Here is a 20,037-nt window from a genome sequence, read left to right as displayed (position 1 = left end):
TCTCAGAAAAGAAATTCAAAATATCAAAAAAATCGATTTTCCCAAAATTCAAATTTTCCTAAGAATTCATTTTCCAATCCAATTTCTGATTTCCAATGAAATTCAATGATTTTCCCAGGAATTCAATTTTCAAGCACTTTTCCAATCATATTTCCAGCATATTTCAATTTTCTAAAGCAAACATCATATTTTCTCAAACTTGCATCTTTTCAAAATTTCATAGCACAAGCCTGATTCTTTGTGCATTCCAGGAAAAAAATAGCATAATTTAGCTATTTTAGTCAAGTTAAAGCACATAATTGATCCTTGGTTCAATTACCTCTGGTAAAGGTGCCAAGAACGGTTGAACCTCGTACCGACAGGCGGATCCCATTCCACAAAATTTTCCCGCAAATTTTCAAAATGGAGGCAAGTAATTTTTAAAAACCATTTTCAAAACTTTGGTCGAGTTTGACTCGCAGGATCGTTTCTCTCTTGCAAGAGAGGGGGAAAATTTTGCGATAATAACAGGTTTGGCGACCGAGATGGGACATGTCTTCGCCTGATCAATTATGTGCTTTAACTTAGCTCAATTATCAAAATCATGTTTTATGGAATGTCAGCTTTAATTTCTGATATCATGTGAACCTAGGAGCCTAGACTTGGACCCAGCTGACATGGATTGCATGTAGACTAGGTATGGTTTAGTAGGACCATATTGAGGAGAATTATTCATGCTCACTTAGACTTAGGTCTGAAATACAACACTCCTCAATCTAGGAATTATATGAAAACAATGTTTGTTTCTTCAAAAAATTTCAAAATTCTATCTCTTTAGGACTTAGAGCCCTTTGTTTGCCTGCATGTGCTCATGTTTTCAAAAACCACCCCACCTATGTCTACCCGGTCTTCACATTTCTGGGCTCTCTTCCAGAACCATAGTTGGGGACAGAGTCTCACAACTGGGCCACTTATTTGGGCTAACGCCCTCCTTCTACGTACCAAGGGCCATAGTCTCACGTATATCGGCAGGCGCTCAAGGATGTTAGGAAAACACAAGCCTAGACCCGGAGATGAGTTTTATGCCACGTACATCGAGCCTCGGCTCGAGTATATCGGCATAGCATGATTGGACACAGTTGATCTGAGCCTAAAGTCGGGATTAGGGTCCTAAAGCTCTTTCAAAATCAATGCATTTAGAGTCGGCTTCTTAGGGATTGTTGTATGTGCATAATTGTTTGTAATTGAATGTATGATATTCATTTTCGCCTTATTTTCTCATATTTTTCTCAATTTTTCCAAAATACTGAACAATTTTCCAAAATACCTCATTTTCCATCTTTTGTGAAATATCTCCTTTTTCTCAAAAACCCTGGACGATTTTTCTAAAGTATCCACCTTTTCTTCAAAACTCCAAGTGATTTTCCATTCTTTTGTTCCTCTGGACTTCGAATTTCCAGCTTTTTATTTTATTCTGCCTGCAATTTTCAAAATTCTTGTATTTTTTCAAAAGTCTAATTTCTAATCTTCCTATCTTTCAGTCCAATGGCATCCAGTCAGCTTGATTCTGTTTTTCCTGAGGGTCACATCTCCTACAAGGTGCGACAAAGTCTTCCTGAGCATCGAGCTCTCAGCACCGGACCCTTCTTCCCCCGGTGGTACTATGTCTGGTTCAAAAACTTCTCCCGTATGTTTTCGGACCACTTGAGCGATTGCGGGTTGGAACTGGCATCTGCAGTGGGGAAGTTGATAGTCAATGACAATCTGATCCATGCGCTGGCAGAGCGGTGGAATCCGCGTACCTGCACGTTCTAGTTTCCGTGGAGCGAGATGACACTACTGATGAATGAGTTTTCAGAGATTATGGAACTGCCTGAGTCAGTCGGCCAGCCTGGAGATTCGTTAGAGTAGCAGTTTCTAATTAATGTCAAGGGTCTGGACCCTAAAGATGTCGTGGCTCGCATGACAAGGCGCAAGTCTTGGCCACTGATTAAAGAAAATGGGAACGAGTACGTGAGCCTGATCGAGATCTACTGACAGTATGGAGAATTCGCAGAAGTCAGCTCGTTGTCCAGGACAACTCGAGAGAGAATTCAGCATGAGATGGTTCTATGTACTGTGGGGCTCGCCTTCTTTCCAGACGGGCAAAATTATGTGGATGTCAGAATAGTACAGCTTTTGAGAAGATGGGGAAGTCGACAGACCAACCGTCTCTCGATAGCCATGGCCGCACTTGCTTTTTTATACAGAGGACTGACCCGCTTCATAATGGGAGAGTCCATCTTAGTCGAGGGATGCACTTATGCTCTTCAGTCTTGGTTCCTTCAGCATGTGCCGACTAGAGCGAGTTCGTTCAGATACAACGACAAGGAGCTCCTTCCAGTTGCGCGATATCGGTTCCTGATCGATTATCTGCAGGAAGAGGAAGTGGTATGGGACTATTTTGATCGAGAATTATCGCCTCCCAGATACACCTATGCATATGGCCAAAGATTCAAGCTGCTTGGTCCATTCTTCTGTTCTTATTATCATTCAGAGCGGTGTGTTCGACAGTTTTCGCAGAGACAGAAGCACATAGATATGCGGCTGCTATCAGGAGTCGTGCCAGAGTTTGACCTTACATCAGCGCAGTGGTCCGGAACATACCATTCTGCCAGATATGGCTGGGACTCTTTTGTTACTCTTCCACTTTTTCCTGGTCCTCGTGTCTTTGCTAGTTATAAGGAGTGGTGGCAAATTGTCTGTCCGCACCCTCTTTCCCAAGTTTATTATTGATGCAATTATGTTTTCCTTTCAATAAATAAAAATCTTGTAAATTCTTTAATACTTGGTTTGACGACCTCGTCTAGGTAACAAGACATAATTTTCAGTTGTTTATTTTCTTTGCAAAGGAATGACAACGCAATTGTCGTAATCCCAGCGATGACTCAATCCCTAGTAATGGGATACTCTTTCAATTGTCTACCTAAATTCTCAGCAAATATTTTTCTTCGAATCAAAATCTCTCTCAAAAGCCTAACCATCAATTTTGCCCTGCAGAGAGCATTCATGATAACTCAATGGTTCAGACAAGGTCAGAGAAGAAAATTACATCAGTTGAAGATATCATATATTCAACAGATTCTGGCGAGGAAATGGATTCCCCGCGCTCAGGCAAAAATCAAGGGCAGCAGGTTGAGGATGACATTGATCCTCAAATGTACACTATGTTCAAGAAAATGATGACCAAAATGCTGGCAGAACAAGCTGAAGCTAGTACAGAGAAAACATAGGTGAAGCAAAAGACAAAAGGCCGGGCAGTCAAGAAAACCTTGAAGATATCCAAGAAGCCTGCCCAAAATACTCATACAACCGATGAAGAAGAATCAATAAAAGATTCAGATGAAGAGTTTGAGACCCCTCAGGCATTCCACAGATCTACCCAGGGGCAGGGGTCAACCCACAAATTCAAAGAGCAGTCCGTCAATGACTCTGACCAGCCGCAGTTCAAAGATGTGGTCAGAATGCTTCGAGACCTGTAGGCCAGCGACAAGGGCAAGAAAGTCTTCACCAGCGAAGACTTCTATGATGGCTTGGACGGGAATGATAATCTTGAGAATCTCCCCAGAAAATTTATCAAATTTGATGGTTCCGGCGACCTAAAAGCTCATCTCGCCATGTTCTTCGCTGAATGCTCCAAATTCAAGCGAGACAACCAGGCACTTTTCCTTTGTTTCCCTCGCAGTCTAGAGGGAACAACAGCGAAATGGTACTCGGAGCATGTAAATCCAATTGAATTGAAAGAATTTCACAAAGTGGTAAACATGTTCATTGAGAGATTTTTGTTTAATGTTGAGGCACTTCCCACCCTCAGTCATCTCTGTGGCCTTAAACAGAGAGAAAATGAAAAGGCCAGAGATTTCATTCACCGCTGGAGGTCAGCATGCAACAAGATGAGGGACCCCATATCAGAGGGACATGCTCTGTCCTTAATTCTAAGCAATTTCTCACAGGCTCTAAGAGGCCTCATCTCTACTGCACCATCGAGGACATTCATTGAACTGACAGAGCGAGCCGAATGGCTCGAGTAGAGCATGGAAAATGGTTTCTATGAAGGCTTCACCTTCACTAAGAACAACGGTCAGAATGAGCAGAAGAAGAAGACTCATTTCACTCATTCTGTCAGAAACAATAATTGGAACCACCGTAAGGGGCAGAACAAAGATTTATGTTATGGAGCGGGAAGTTCAAACAAGAATGACCAAAAAGGAAAGTCAGTCCCTCAATTCAACAAGCCATTGCAACTAGAGCAGGGACCAAAGCCCCGAGAAAAAGTGAAGCATGAAGGGTGGAGTTATGACAGAAAATTCACTCCACTGGACCAATCACTCGAGACGGTGCTTGAGTACATGTTGACCAAGGAGATGGTCAAACTGGCCAGGCTGGTCGATCCCCCTGTTCCCATGGAGAAATTCAAAGATCAATTTTGTAAATTTCATATAACGATGGGACATAATACTGAGAACTGCTTTGTTCTCAAAAATATCGTTTAGGATCTCATCGACAAGAATCTTCTGATAGAGGGTGCCGAAGATGAAAATATGGATATTCTGAAGAAACCCTTTCTCCATCATTCTACAGCGGTCATCTCTGAACAACCTTTTCAACCGCAAGCGCATATCAGGCCATGCTCTAAAAAAGATATGAAAATTCAACATCAGGTCCTTGTGCTGCAGCAGGCTCAGTCCAAAGCTCAAAAAATGGATCTCATTGCAGCCTTTGGTAAAATGAAGGTATCTGACAAGCCCGCTGAGGTATCTTTTGAGGTGGCTAAAAGAATGCCATGGCTCCCCAAGCACTTTATTAAGCCCGCCCTGAAGAAAAGTGAGACATCTGCACCAAAGCCGATAACTGCATTATCCAATGTCTCAATCTTGGATTTAGCCCAAGCTTCCGCCAAGCACCAGCAAGTGTTGGATGATCTATTGCGAAAAATCAAAGTGAAATTGAGCATAACTCCTGAAGACATGGCCCAGATAGTCAATCAGGCCATGAAAAATGCTCCGATCACTTTTTCAGATAAAGACCTTCTGAAGCCGCATGTATTCCACAACAACGCTTTATATGTTGTGATTCGAGCCCGAGGAATGATTGTTCCTCATGTACTGATAGATGGAGGCAGCAACCTCAACATATGCCCCGAAATGACAACCAAAGCTTTGGGCATTAAAGAAGAAGAATACATCCCGGACTCAATCACCATCTATGGGTTCGATAATCATGGCCAGACAACGAAAGGGAAAATCTTCTTGGAAATTTTCATTGATTATTCAGTCCACTCTATCCTTTTTCATGTGGTCAATGTGCCACCAACGTATAATCTGTTATTGGGAAGACCTTGGATCCATAACATGAACGTTGTGTCGTCTACTCTGCATCAGTGCGTCAAGTGGTCAAAAGGTGGGATGATCGCAACAGTCCTTGGCAAGGATCCAGAACAGAGGCTTTCACAACCCATGGTTCCCAGACCCACTTTTACTACTGATATCCCTAGCATTAGGGGCATTGATAAAGTCAGCTTTGAAGAAAATTCGGGAATACTGCAGACGACAGAACAACCAGAGCATATAGTGGCCATGACTCGATGGAGAGGCCCACAATTTTTCAAAATTAGAGGACGAATTGATTACAACACATTCAAAGATCATCCTTTGTTCTCTCAATTCATGAAGGCTAAAAAGGGATTTGATATGTTGGTGAAGCATGGCTATCAGCCTTTTCAAGGTCTGGGCAAAAATAGAGATGGTCGTCTTGAGCCAGTAATTCCTCAACACTATCCTTAGAAAGCCGGATTGGGCTTCATTGGCAGAAGATCTCAGAAGGGAACTGTTTTTGTCAAGGGGACACATTAAAAGAATTTGCTTGTCTTTCCATTTCCATTCTTTTGTTGGGATGATATCCCATTTCATTTTCATCATTGTCATTTGATCAATTTAATCTTTCAATAAAGTTGCAAATTTTTCTCATCTGTCTAGATGCCATTTGTCTCTTTACTTCTTATTATCAATTTTTTGCAAAATTGCTATTATTTTGCTCTTTTATTTTTCCAATTATTTTCTCAATAAAAGCAATTTGTTTTATGATGGGCGATTTCCCTAAAATCAACTTATTCTTTAATTTTTAGAATGTCTTCTCGATCTATCAAGAAGCTCGTTCTCAATCCAAATGCATGTTTGAAGCCAACAGTGATTTATCAGGTCAAAATAAGAGCAGAATGCAATCAGACTACAAAGCAGTCAAAAGAACCCACATAATTCGATTAAGCTCTTCAAGAATTACCAGAATTTGCATCAATTCAGAAACAAGATGAGGCATCATCCTTAGTTCAAGATCCGACTAAGGATATCAATATTGGATCAGAAGACGATCCCAAAATTCTCAAGATTGGCAGCAGTTTGAGCCCGGAAGAGAAAGAAAGGCTCACCCATTTTCTCAAGCAACATGAAGAAGTGTTCGCATGGACTTATGAGGACATGTCAGGTCTGGATACCAAATTGGTTGAGCATCGCCTCATTCTAAAACCAGATGTCAAGCCAGTAAAGCAGAAACTGAGAAAAATGGATCCTCGAGTGGATCAACAGGTTAAAGAAGGTCTGGAAGACCTACTCAAAGCAGGGTTCATTCGAATCATTGACTATCCAGATTGGTTGGCAAATATTGTCGTTGTTCTTAAGAAAAATGACAAAGTTCGAATCTGTATCCACTTCAGAGATCTCAATAAAGCGACTCCTAAGGACGATTATCCACTTCCTAATATTGATCTTTTGATCGATAGCACGGCGGGCCACGCCATGTTCTCTTTTATGAACAGATATTCTAGATATAATCAAATTAAGTTGGCCGCTCATGATCAGTCCAAGACATCTTTCACTACTCCTTGGGGCACCTTTTGTTATACAGTAATGTCATTTGGGCTTAAGAATGCTGGAGCCACTTATCAGCGTGCTATGGCCATCATTTTCCATGATCAGATGCACAAAATAATGTATGCATATGTCAATGATATTCTGGTAAAGTTCAAAGAAGAGGAAGATCACATCGAAGCTCTCAATCAAGTTTTCAAGTGGCTCATTCTTTACAAGCTAAGACTCAATCCACAAAAATGTGTTTTCGGAGTCGAATCAAGCAAATTGTTAGGCTTTTTGGTCAGCAAAAAGGGGATAGAAGTGGATCCCGCTAAGGCCAAAGCCATCATTGACATGCTGCCCCCGACTAATCTCAAAGAATTGCGTAGCCTTCAGGGACATATGCAATCAATTCGGCGATTCGTATCCAATTTGGCCATGAGATGTGAGCCTTTCAATCATTTGCTTAGAAAAGGAGTGAAGTTCGAATGGGGACCAGAGTGTCAGTAATCGTTCAAACGCATCAAGAAATATTTGCTCAATCCTCCTGTTTTAAAGCCGCTAGAATTGGGAAAACCCCTACTGGTATACATTTCAGTTAATCAAGTTGCTTGTGGCAGATTCTTGGCACAATACGAAGAAGGCAGCCTGATAGAGCACGCCATTTACTATGTGAGCAAAACCTTCATTGATTACGAGAAGAAATACTCTCAAATAGAGAAGACATGTCTAGCTCTGGTTTGGATGTGTTAGAAATTGAGACACTATCTGCTGGCATCTGAAGTCAAGATTCTATCCAAAATAAATCCTCTCAAGTACATCCTAGAGCAACCATTTCTCAGCGGACGGATTGCCAAATGGCAAGTCCTATTGATGCAATATGATCTGAAGTATGTCTCCCAGCAATCTATCAAAGGCCAAGCAATTGCAGATCAATTGGCGGATTTTCCTCTAGCAGAGGATGTTAAAGCCGAGGATGATTTCCCCGATGAGCGAATCTGCAATATTCAACAATTTCCAATTTGGAATTTATTCTTTGACGGTTCCAAGAATATGGCAGGCATAGGAATCGGGATTCTGCTAATCACACCAGAGAAGGAGATGATCCCCTTTTCTCTCAAACTAGATTTTCAGTGCACTCACAATATGGCCGAGTATAAAGCTTTGATACAGGGTCTGAAAATTCTACAAGATTTCAATGTCAAAAGTGTGCATGCTTATGGCGATTCTTTGCTCGTCGTCAATCAAGTCCTAGCCGAATGGCAAGTGAAAGATCAGAAATTACTTCCCTATCAGAAGATTGTCTTAGCTCTTGCCAACAAATTCGAAGAATTCCAACTTTTCAATATCAAGAGAGACTTCAATCAAGTTGCAAACAGTTTAGCCAATTCGGGATCCATCATGTCTTTCAAGAATAGAGAATCTTGTCGCTCCTTTGAAATTGGCAGACTTGATCAACCTGCTTTCATCCCAATAGAGCAGATAAACCAGGTTGAACAAAAGAAGAAGCTCTGGTATCATGACATTAAAAATTTTATTGAGACTGGCGAATTTCCTCCAGAACTCTTAAAGAAAGAGCAGAGAGCAATTCAGCGCATGTCTGCTCGATATTTTATTCTTGCCGACGTCCTCTATCGTCGTGGATTCAGTTCTAAATATTCTAGATGTTTGGACGAAGAAGAAGCCAAAGAAGTCGTGCAAGAATCACATGAAGGTATCTGTGGTGGTCATGTTGGCTACCAAACTCTTGTCAAACAAATCATCCGAGCAGGATATTATTGGAGAACTATGCAACAAGATTGCTATCATTTTGTGAAGAAGTGCGTTCAATGTCAGATGCATGCACCTTCCATTCATGCGCCAGCGACATATTTGCAATCGGTCGTCTCGCCATGGCCATTTTCTATGTGGGCTTTTGATGTTGTAGGCCCCATTACTCCTTCTGCTTCAAATGGCCACAAATATTTTCTTGCCGCAACAGAATATTTTACTAAATGGGTAGAAGCAGTCACTCTATGCATAGTAGAAGGTCGGCATGTAGTCTCATTCATCCACAAGAATATCTTATGTCGCTTTGGTATACCGCATGATATTGTATCAGATAATGGCAGTCATTTCAAGAATGAGAGGATGAGGACATTATGTTCAAAATTCAGAATCCATCATCATTTCTCCGCTCCTTATTATCCTCAAGGGAATGGTCAAGCAGAGGCCACCAATAAGATTTTGATTCGAATCCTAGAGCGAACTTTGGAAACAGGCTGTGACTGACACGAGAAGATTCATGATGCGTTGTGGGCATACAGAACCACCATTCGAACTCCAACTAATGCTACTTCGTCAAAACTTGTCTACGGAACTGAAGTGGTACTGCCTCTACATGTTCAGAAACCTTCTCTGAAATTTGCATCACTTCTAGAATTACCTCTTGATCAGTATCAACAACAACGACTAGTACAACTTGATTTGCTAGATGAAAGAAGACTCAGAGCAGCAGAGCATGCTCAATCATATCGTCAGAGGATAGCCAGACAATATGCAAAATCTGTCATTGAAAGGAAATTCTGAGTCAATGATCTAGTGCTCAGATCAACGGCTTATCTCAAGCACCGCCCAGGTGGCAAGTGGTCACCAAATTGGGAAGGTCCCTATGTTGTTAAAGAGGCATTACCTCGTAATTCATATCGGCTCATCAATGCCGACGGAGTGGAATTACCAGATCCCATCAATGCTCGACATTTGAAAAAATTCTATACTTAAATCATGTCTTATTCTTTGTAATTCCTCCAAATTTTATTCAATAATGGTTAAATTCTCCTCTCCCAGTTATACTGGGGCATTTTTTAAATTTTGTTTTACAAATATCCTGTATGCAGGCAGGATAAACAAATCTCTCATTTTGCACGCATGTGCACTCATTTATATCATTTTCATATTTGCATACATCTGCATTCATTGGCATGCATCTGCATCAAATTCATTGCCCATTCAGGATAAGGGATAATCCTGAGACCCCGACAATCATTCTTGTTACAATTCCCAAATACTTTAAGAGCATAGGTCTCTTTCAAAAATTCAAATTTCAATTTAAAAAATAGGCATGTTTTCAAAATCCAGTGCTCGAACTGGTACATTTTCAAAATCTAGTGCTCGAACTGGTGTGTTTTTAAAATCCAGTGCTTGAACTGGTACATTTTTAAAAATCCAATATTCGAACTGGTATATTTTTGAAATACAGTGCTCGAACTGGTACACTTCCAAAATCCAGTGCTCGAACTGATATATTTTCAAAATCCAATCTCTATGTTGACATATTTTCAAAACTCGATATTCATGCTGGTGTTCTTTCAAAATTGAGTACTCGTGGTTAGTGTCTCCCTGGTTGGTCGTGTCAGTCAACCTCTTGGGTTCAGTCTTCGCACTGATCATTCATCAAAATTCAAGTTCCAATTACCAATTTCGACCTTTGGATCAATCAATTTCCAATTTCCAAATATCAATTTCCAAATTCCAAATTCCAAATTTCCAATTTCCAATTTCAAATTTCCAATTTCCAATTTCAAATATCAAATTTCAAATTTCAAAATTTCAACTTCCAAGTTCGACCCTTTTTGTCACCCAATACCAATTTCAGTCATTTCCGCTTGCGAGAGACCCTTTTTACACGGAGAGTTCAAGGGAGCTCGTTCTTTTCGCAAGCTATCCTTTGTTCACCTAGCCCCTTTTCAGGGAGAGTTTGAAGGGACTTGTGCCTTTGTGAACCATTTGCAAAACAAAATTCCAATTTCATACAAGGAACCCTTAGTTTGAGGGAGAGCTTCGACGGAAGTTCGCTTTCCTTGTGACCACAATTTCAAACTAGGCCATTTCATCATGAAGGACCCTCTTTTCAGGGAGAGTGTGATGAACTCGTTCCTTCATGACCAATTCACCGACCTCACCATTATCGGCCCCCTTTCCATAAGAGAAGCCTAATGTTAGAAAGTTTTGATGAAAGCTTAATTTCTCTTAGAAAGTTCGTTTTGCAAACACCTTCTCTTCAATGAAGAGAGGAGTAATTTCTATTTCCAATTTCTGAATTTTCTCCTTTGGGGAAAGGAGAAGAAAATTTTTGACAGGGATGCATTGCGTTGTGCTTCAAATGCTCGCTTTCACAAAGAATTTCAAGTAAATTTTATCAATTTGTCATTAAATATTTGTTGATTTTAAAATCTTTATTGCACAAAAACATTACCTTAGAATACCTTCAGTATTACTTCCGAAAGGACAAAGCTTTCGCGAAAAGGGATTTAAAATTCAGAATCTTTCAATTGGCCAACCAAAAGGATGAAGAATAAATCATCGATATGGCCAGCAAAGGAAATTCAATGTTGTTGCAAAGCCATAAGTGATCGGTATTGATCGCAGTCAATGGCACATTTTTAAAGATCATTCTTGAGAAATAAAGCAGTCAAAATATCCTGGGTGATACAAAAAAATCTACTCAATCCCTATATCTCCTTAATCACCTTAGCTGCAATTAAATATCTGCAAAGGGGATCTCTCAATTGTCGTCAAGATGAAGACGAATTATGCGAGTTAGACCTCCGGGACCAAAGAAGATTTGGATCATCTCCAAGATGAAGGCGTTTGTGATGGATCCTTCCAGGGAAAGTTCAGAGCACCGTCAAGATGAAGGCGACTACGATGAGCCTCCCGACAAACCCTAAAGGATATTTAATTTCTGCTACCATCAAGAGATTTCTAACCAAAGAGTCAATAACCATCAATATAATCCCTAAGAGAAAAGAAGGATCAGAGCATCTCCAAGATGAAGGAGTTTGTGACGTACCCTTTCAAAAAAAAGAGAGAGAAAAGTCAGGACATCTCCAAAATGAAGGATGATGTAATCCCCAAAAAACCCAAGAGAGCTTCAATTCTGCCAATAAAAAAAACAAAAAACAAAAAAGTGGGCAGAAAGATCATCATGAGAAAAGAATCCCAGGATATCAGACTGCCAAATCTACCAAGAATCTTCTTTAAATTTGTGAAATTCTATTATCAATATTCTTTCACCAATTGCTTTCACAATATCAAGAATATTATCTTTTATGTTCATATCAAAGAGATTGATAACTTCCTTAAAAGAAAGCTAATCGCAAGCAATTTGAATTCGAATCTTGATTCTACGGAGTTAAGCCCAGTTGAAGGTAATACTTTAGGTAGAAAAGAGGGAATATTTTCAAAACAATGTGCATCATTTTCAATTATTTTGAATCAACAACAATTTTCAACATTTTGACAATATTTTCTAGTCATCCTGGCGTGAAGCGAGAGCTTGAGGTTCATCTTTGGCGCATCCTGACATCAGTTGTTATCCCGTTTAAGGACTTGATAACGGGAGTTTTCAAGGTTCCTTCCCTTCTGTTGGTATAATCTGAGCGCCTGGGCTCTCAGATTCGCACACTTCCCTGTGTCTCCACTATCCCACCATAGACAGTCCAATTTCGGCTTGAGGTTAAGCCACAAATCATTTTCTCGCAAAAGCTCACTAATTTCAAAAGTTATTTAGTCTCAGCAATGAGGCGCTCAAAATCAAACCCGTTTTTCAAGCTTTAGGGACCCCAATTTCATCCTTTTGCAAAACCTCTATCGGATTCATTGTGCGGAAGTCTAAAGGTTCCATCATGGGTTTTTCTTTCAAGAATCTCATCATTTTCATTTCCCGGTCAGGTTAAGGGGTTAAACCTGAGCCACATTTTGATGAGGTATTTCATTGCCCGATCAGGATAAGGGTACAAACCTGAGCCTCCTTTGATGAGGTATTTCATTTTTCGCCCAATCAGGATAAGGGTACAAACCTGAGCCTCCTCTGAGGAGGTATTTCATTTTCCGATCAGGTTAAGGGTTAAACCTGAGCCTCATGTTGATGAGGTATTTCATCTCTCGGTCAGGTTAAGGGTCAAACCTGGGCTTTGTTTCTACATGAAGTATTTCTCTACCCAATCAGGATAAGGGTACAAATCTGAGCCTCCTCTGAGGACGTATTTCATTTCCCGATCAAGTTAAGGGTTAAACCTGAGCCTCATTTTGATAAGGTATTTCATCTCCCGGTCAGGTTAAGGGTCAAACCTGAGCTTCGTTTCTACACGAAGTATTTCCCATCCCATCCAGGTTAAGGGAAAAACCTGAATCTCACTTTTTTTTAAGTAAAATTTTCTTCTTCATTCTTCACTTCATATCTACCATTCTCGTCAGGGCTAATTTCTTCATACCCAGTCAGATCTTTCTAACTGGGGCATTTTTATAGCCCAAATTTGGTGTGTTTTTCTTTGCCACTAAGCTCGTCTTAAAGTCGGCTTAGTAGCAAAGAGGGGCATCTGTAAATACCCCAAATTTTCCTCATCCATTCTCAAACAACCCTCCTCGGGTAGTGCCAACCCTGTTAGGTAAATGTAGGAGTCAAACCCCGAGTCAGTTTCAGAAAATCACCACTTTACCCATTTTTACTATGAAAATTACCATTTTACCCCTAGGTCATCCCGGACCCCAGTCAGTCGGAGTCAACCAAGCTCATTGGTCAGTTCAGGACAGTTAGAATATCAGTCATCTCAAGCTCATCTGAGCTCACAATGAACAAACCATTTTCATTTCTGACCATTCCTGCCAAAATGGGATCATCTCTTCAGAAATGAGCTCATTTCTCACTCAAATCCAAACCAATTGTCTCTGAGTCAGTCATTTCCAGTCAGTCATGTTCCCCAAAGTCTAACTTGAGCTCACTAGGAGTTCAAGCGCTCCAGTTTGAGTTCAAAACCATTTCTAAGTGTCCAAGAGTCCATTTTAGTCCATTTCAGTTCTTTCAGCTGAAACTGAGCCGAGTTCAGTCAATTGAGCTAGACTTTGAGTTTTGATTTTAGTTCATGTCAGTATTTCTGACCTTTGTTTTAGCTCAAAGCCAACTTAGATTCATAATTCACTTTATTCCAGTGACCATTTCGTACCATTTATCTAAAAATGGCAGTTTTTTTTGAAAATTCAGTCGAAAAGGTCAGTTGAGTCAGTGTTTGGTCAGTTCATTTGAGTTCTGAAATTCTAAAATCCAGCTCAATCTAGCTCATCTCAGTTCAGTCCAGCTCAAACCCCAATTTTCAGTGTCACTCTGACCCAGTAGAGTCTCGAAAACCATTTCTTGAGCTATTTTGCAAATTTTATCAATTTTAATACTTTTTTAAACTGGTATAGCTATCAATCAGGGTTTAAAATCCAAAATTCTTCATTCAGGGTCTGCATTTCGCATGTCATTTCTCATCATTTCATATCATTTCTCAGCATTTCATAACATTTCATCACATTTCATTTTCGAAGTCCAGAACTCCAGTTTTATAAATTTCAATCCAGATCAAGTTTCAAAAGCTTTCAGAAATCAATTTCAAACCCTGGGTTTTTCAAAATTAACATTTTTACCCCGGGATTCTAAATTTGGAAATATTTTCTCAAGAAAAACAATCTGAATTTCTTTCAAAATTAAATTTTCAAATTCTACACTGGATTTGCTTCGCAACGAGGTATTGAACTTCAAAATCCGAGCTCGTTTCAAAAACTGCCAAAAATAACTCGTTTCGTCTGGATTTTTTTTGGAAATATTTTCTTGAGAAAAACAATCTGGATTTCTTTCAAAATTAAATTGTCAAATTCTACACTGAATTTGCTTCGCAACGAGGTATTGAACTTCAAAATCCGAGCTCGTTTAAAAAACTGCCAAAAATAGCTCATTTCGTTTGGAAATTTTCTGAAAAGACTATTTTACCCCTTTAATCGTCAAAATGAATTTCAAAAGTGAAACTTGAACCCGCTCTGAGATGGCCCATCCATTTGCATTTTCTTGTCTTAATTTATAAGAAAAGAAAAAAAATTAATTATCTTTTTCTTTATTTTTTTGTTTGTTTTATTTCATTTTTTTATTATTTTATTCTTCCTAAGGTGGGACCCACAAGGGGGTCGACCACCCTAGCCCACTTTCTTTCTTCTTTTTCCTCCATTTTCTCTTTTTTATTTTATTTTTTTATTTTTATTTTTTATTTTTTTCTTTCCTTCTTTCTTTCTCCTTCCTTTTTCTTTTCTTTGTTTCTTTCTTTCTTTCCTCCTTTCTTTCCTCTCCCTCCACTCACGTACAACATGTTTCCAGCCCCTCATTCTTCCTCTTTCCCTCTCCTTTTCCCCCTTTCTTTCCTTTTTTTTCTCCCTTCTCTCTTTCCTTCTTCTCTTCCCTTTCTTTCCTTCTTTCTTTCCTTCCTCTCTTCCCTTTCTTTCCTTCTTTTTTTCCTTCTTCCCTTCCTTCCTTCCTTTTTCTCTTGCCCAGCCATTCACGTAAACCTGTTTTTTTTCTTTTTATTAACTCCTTCTATTAAAAAAAAAACTTAGGCTTTTGGGTTGATTTTTCCCTAAGTTCAAGACATACAGGACATCTCACGACTGCCTCCCTATGGGTCTCACGCCCAGCTCCCCTCTCTCATATACTCCTTCTCAACCCTGTTTCAGCCAGGGTTGAATTCTCTTTTGTTCTGGCAGCCACCTACCTCTTGTTTCAGCCACACTCTACAACCTTCAATCTTCAACAGTTCTTCCACCGGTTCAACATCATTGTCAGCAGCCATTGCTGCCATTGCTCCCAAGCCACCACCATAGGCATCAACACCATCCAACCTTCAGCAGCATAGCAGCCATCCTCCTTGTAGCAGCTCCTCACCATTGTTGCAACATCCACAGCATCTTCTCCACCTCTTCTACATAGCAGCCTTCATCCTTCAACAGACACGTTCATCATCATCAATAGCAGTTGCACCTTCACTGCTTCAGCCGTTCCTCTCACTCCAGCCATAGCATCTTCAGCTGCACCAAGGCAGCCACCACCTTGAACCACCACCAGCAACTCCTTCAGCAACAATCGGCTTCCCCTTCAACACCTCCACCAACGCCCAGCCATTACAACCTTCTTCAGCACCTCCAGTCCAGCCAGTTGTAGCCTCCACGCCCAGCCGGTTCAAGCTTTCTATCAGCACCTCTTTGCAACCTCCACGCTCAGCCGGTTTAAGCCTTCTAGCAGCACCCCTTTGAAGCTCCACGCCCAACACCTTCGGTCATCTCCAGCTGCAGCGCCATTATCACCACAACAAAACCTCCGGCACCACCCTCGTGGGAGATCCGGATTGTCCTACAAAAATCACAGTGGATTCATAATTTAATCTACTAATGATCTGAAAATTTTGAGGTTTTTCCATGTAGCTTTGACCTCTGTCAAAAATCGGATTTCCCAGCCCCCTGGGAAAATCTCGATTTTCCTTCGTCAGAGTGTAGACAGACTCTAATGCACCGATTCCGTTCAATCTCTAGCCCATCTGCAAAAACTTTTAACACGAAAGTTGTTCCTAACATATTTTCCTGTTATTTCCCAAACTTTGGGGATTTTTGAAACTGTCTTAATATTTTTCATGAAATTTTCTTTTCTGTCTGACAGATTCCAATATCCAGAAATTTCAGAGATTTGGGTCTCTGATAACAGTGTGCCCTTTTTCAAACCGTAACCTGAATCCCAAAAGTGTAAAAATATCAAATTTCCCCCTGTTTGTCAGGGACATTTTCCCAAAATTTCAGCCTTTTTTCCACCAGTTTATTATTTTTTTCACAATTGCTATTGAAACCTTTCGGTTTCCCCTAAATCCTAGAGTCGCCGGATTCCAATCCGACTTGCCGGAGTGGCACAGCTCTGACCATAGGTCAAAACCAGAACGTGTAAAACGAAAAAATCATTTTCTTACTGTCCTTTGTCGTCACCCCATAAAATTTGGGAAATTTTTATAGAAGTTTGATATCCTAAATTCCCTTTAGAATTAACATTTTAGGCAAAAATCACAAAAGTTAAAGTTTTTAGGTAAATTTCCATATTTAAAAATACAAAAAAATTAGATTTTCGAGCTCCATTATGTTTTTAGGGTTATTTTAGGTGTCCATGCCAAATTTGGCTTAATTCAGAGTTCATTTTCTCCATGTGTTAGTTTATCTTTAAATTCAGAAGCGAAAATCAGGTTAAATTTGATATTTTATAATATTTTCACCATTTTAGGGTTTTATTCATATAAATTAGCATGTAGAATCATATTAGGGTTAATTTCAATGTCATTTTCATTTCACATTTTCCATTTTTGCAAAATTTATTTCAGAAAACCTTGGTTTCAAGGCCATAGTCTTGTTGTCGGGGGTATTTTGGTCATTTTTACCATAATTTCGAAATTTCAATTTCTAATTTCATAAATTTTCAAGCATATCATCATATTTCATCATATTTTATTTGATTTATTTCATTTGATTTTCAAAAATCTAAAATTTACAAAATTTCTTTTTTAGAAAACCCTAATTTCAAGGTCATCAGGTGTATTTTCGTCATTTTGACCCCAATTTCAGATTTTCAAGATTATTTTCGAAATTGATTCATTATTTGTCATGTTTATATCAAAGGGGGTATGAATTTGGGTTTATATCTGAATAATATCCGATAATTTCCCATATTTTCGGATAAATTCAGAAAAACCTACATTTTTGTGCTAACCTTGTTTTTCAGTTTTGCAGGAACATTCAAGAAGAAGGCTTAGTCACTTTATTTATTTATTTTATTCAATTCAATGTAAAAAGCAATGTAATATTTGGAATAAGAGTTACATTTCTGCTTAGAATAGGGTTGCATTGCATATAGTTTAATTTCTGCAAATTTCAATATGTAATGTATGATTCATGCACATTTATTTTAAATTTACTATGGTTTACACTAATGGCACATGAACACGATATTATGGAATTTATAAACTCGGTGGGATTTGTATTTATGGCCATAGTCAGAATACGAAGAAAACCAAGATTTATGATCTTCGTATTAGCCACATTCAACCTACACACTTAGGCTAACTTCAAAAATGCACTGCATTTCTCGAAGTTTCAAAAGGATTTTTCAATTCCTCAATTAAAATTCCCTTTCAAATTCATATTCATTCATTCATATCATTCAAATTGTATGATTTTCAAATTCATTTTCTCAAGAATTTCCAAGTTTCTCAGGATTAGATTTTCTCAGAATTCTAAGTTTTCAAATGACATTTCAAAGCATTTCCTAAGTTCAAATCAATATTTTCCAATGTTTTAAAATTCTCAAATTCAAAGTCTCAAGTTTTCAAAAAAATAGATTTTCTTATATTTCCCATTTTCCTAAGAACCCAGTTTCCTGAGAATCCATTTTTTATTTCAAAAGTCATTTTCCAATGAATTTCTTGATTTTCTCAAGATTCTCAAATCCATTTTCTCAGAAAAGCAATTCCAAATCTCAAAAAAATCGATTTTCCCAAAATTCAAATTTTCCTAAGAATTCATTTTCCAATCCAATTTCTGATTTCCAATGAAATTCAATGATTTTCCCAGGAATTCAATTTTCAAGCACTTTTCCAATCATTTTCCAGCATATTTCAATTTTCCAAAGCAAACATCATATTTTCTTAAACTTGCATCTTTTCCAAAAATTCATAGCACAAGCCTGATTCTTTGTGCATTCTAGGAAAAATAGAGCATAATTTAGATGTTTTAGTGAAGTTAAAGCACATAATTGATCCTTGGTTCAATTACCCCTGGTAAAGGCGCCAGGAATGGTTGAACCTCGTACCGACAGACGGATCCCATTCCACGAAATTTTCCCACAAATTTTCAAAACGGAGGCGAGTAATTTTTAAAAACCATTTTCAAAACTTTGGTCGAGTTTGACTCGCAAGAGAGGGGAAAAATTTTGCGATAATAACAGGGTTCAACCTAAAGATCAATGGAAGGAAAGGGTCCTAAAGGGGTTCAACCTAAGGACTGCGGATCAGTAGGAGTTCAACCTAAAGATCGCGGATCAGTAGGGGTTAAACCTAAAGATCGACTGAAGGAAAGGATCCTAAAGGGGTTCAACCTAAGGGTTGCAGATCTGTAGGGGTTCAACCTAAAGATCGCTGATCAGTAGGGGTTCAACCTAAAGATCGATGGAAGGAATGGGTCCTAAAGGGGTTCAACCTAAGGACTGCGGATCAGTAGGAGTTCAACCTAAAGATCGCGGATCAATAGAGGTTCAACCTAAAGATCGATGGAAGGAATGGTCCTAAAAGGGGTTCAACCTAAGGACTGCGGATCAGTAGGAGTTCAACCTAAAGATCGCGGATTAGTAGAGGTTCAACCTAAAGATCGATAGAAGGAAAGGGTCCTAAAGTGGTTCAACCTAAGGACTGCAGATCCGTAGGAGTTCAACCTAAAGAGCCATTGGGTTGAGAAGGACTTCTGGTTCACAAATGGATTCAACCGGTGAGCCATATTGGTTTGACAGGGGTTCGACCTACGAACTATTGATTCCATAGGGGTTCAACCTAAAGATCACAATTTAAGAAGGAAGGGTTCAACTCGTGGATTGAAATAGACCATCATAGTTAGTAGTATGTGGCTTGATTTTCAGGATTAACCCCTTATCCTGAACGGGGAAGGAATAAAATTTGAAAGGAATTGATGAAAAGAGGTAAAAATGGGAAAAATTTGAGGAATTTGATGAAAATTTGTCTTGAAAAAAATTTCTCATAGGTAGCATTATTGCTCCTATGAGGGGTCTCAGGATTATCCCTTATTCTGAATGGGAAAATAATAGAAATTAAGGAAATTTTAAAAGGAATAAAAATTGTCAGAAATTTATACAATCGAGGAAAATTGATGAAAATTTGTTTTACAAAAGAATTCTCATAGGTTGTATTACCGCTCCTATGAGGGGTTTCAGGATTATCCCTTATCCTGAATGAGAAAAGAATAAAATTGATAAATTTGACAAAATTGATAAAAGCTTGATAAAGAATCAAAAGAATTGATAAAAAATGATAAAGAATTAATAAAATTGATAAAGAATAAGAATTAATAAAGAATTGACAAAGATTGACAAAGATCTGGTAAAAATTGATAAAATTTGGTGGAAAATTTGAGGATGTTTGGAAGACGATGAAAGACTTCAGGATTATCCCTTATTCTGAAGGAAGAAGGACCTCGTAGGACGAGGTTCAGGTTTATCCCTTAACTAGAGCGGGAAATTTAGGTTTATCCCTTAACCTGAGTGAGAAAATGAATAAAGGAATACCTCATGGGA

This window comes from Nuphar pumila, chromosome 9 (assembly GCF_984573655.1).
Source record: "Nuphar pumila chromosome 9, dmNupPumi1.hap1.1, whole genome shotgun sequence".
NCBI classification, from domain to species: domain Eukaryota; kingdom Viridiplantae; phylum Streptophyta; class Magnoliopsida; order Nymphaeales; family Nymphaeaceae; genus Nuphar; species Nuphar pumila.
Note: the sequence above shows the minus strand (reverse complement) of the source record.